The following is a 747-nucleotide window of genomic DNA, read 5'->3' as shown; positions in this document are numbered from 1 at the left end:
AGGGACTCAAGGCTCCAGTCATATATGTAGCAGAGGACGGCCTTGTCAGGTATCAATGAGAGGAGAGGACCTTGGTCTTGGGAAGACTCAATAGCCCAGTGTAGGGGAATGCCAAGACAGGGAAGTTGGAATGGGTGCGTTAGTTAGCAAAAGGAGAGGGGATGGGACAGTGAGGTTTTTGGAGAAGAAATGAGGAAAGGGGACAAAATTTGAAATTTAAATAAAGAAAATATATAATAATAATAAAAACAATGCATATATGGTGTCAGTACATGAAATATATTTATATTAAAATATAGAAGTAGTGATAGATGAAAACTTTTTATCTCTATTGCACATAAATGCATCTATGACATATCCTTGAATAGAAACACTGTGACCACATACTCAAAATCACCCTCATCATTAGTTTTTCAGATCAAGCGGTTTCTTTTCTTTTCTTTTTTTTTTTCTTCATTTTTTTTTTTTTTAGTTTTCTTTTCAGGTAACAGGTTTCTTTCTTTTTTTTTTTTAGATATTTTCTTTATCTTCATTTCAAATGGTAGCTCCTTTCCAGGTTTGCCCTCCAAATAAACCTTCTGTTCCCTCCCTCCTCCCCCTGGTCAAAAACCTACCCTCTTCTGCTTCCTGGTATCCTGTCTCTTCTTTCTAACACCTCACCTGTGTCCATCTTCATCTTCAGACTATGAACATTGTCAGCTTCACCCTGTAAATTTTTATCTCCTATACAATGGTTGTCTGAACATG

Source organism: Mastomys coucha, unplaced genomic scaffold (assembly GCF_008632895.1).
Source record: "Mastomys coucha isolate ucsf_1 unplaced genomic scaffold, UCSF_Mcou_1 pScaffold20, whole genome shotgun sequence".
Lineage (NCBI taxonomy): Eukaryota > Metazoa > Chordata > Mammalia > Rodentia > Muridae > Mastomys > Mastomys coucha.
The sequence above is the reverse complement of the archived record's forward strand: the minus strand, read 5'-3'. Positions refer to the sequence as shown.